Here is a 586-nt window from a genome sequence, read left to right on the forward strand (position 1 = left end):
CTGTTTTTTATGATATGTATGCGACTAGGACTCGTACAAACAGAAGCGAAAAGTATCTCGGAACAAGACTTCTAACTCTTGTACCAAACCAGAGGAATGCGAAACGTGTGACCATACTAATCTATGAATACACTGTGAGCCTGTTTTCATACAACTCGGTCGACCACGTCCGTATAAAGAGGAGAAGAGACAATATGGTTGCCCCACTAAGAAGAGACAGCAAAAGCTGACCGGCGAGTAAACGGAGAGGTTGTTAATCGATGTGAGAAGTAGGACCTAGTCTTCCACCGTGCTTGGTTACGTCGACTATGATGAGAGTCAACGATACACTCTGCGCTCGACCTAGAGAACCTCTACGAAGTTCTTGGTGAACGTCTAGTCGGTTAGGTGGGAGATTCATAAGGTTGAAGATAATTGCGGATTCATTTGAAAAGCGCATTGTTAATTTATATAGAAAAATTATTTTTAAAAAAGAAAAAAAAAAAAAAAAAAAAAAAAAAAAAAAAATAGGGAATTTTGGAGCAACTGAAAAAAGACAAGTCTGGGATGAGACAGTAAAATAACATAAATCCCAGTATGATTCAAG

The sequence above is a fragment of the Diaphorina citri genome, unplaced genomic scaffold, assembly GCF_000475195.1.
Source record: "Diaphorina citri unplaced genomic scaffold, Diaci psyllid genome assembly version 1.1 scaffold1711, whole genome shotgun sequence".
NCBI lineage: Eukaryota > Metazoa > Arthropoda > Insecta > Hemiptera > Psyllidae > Diaphorina > Diaphorina citri.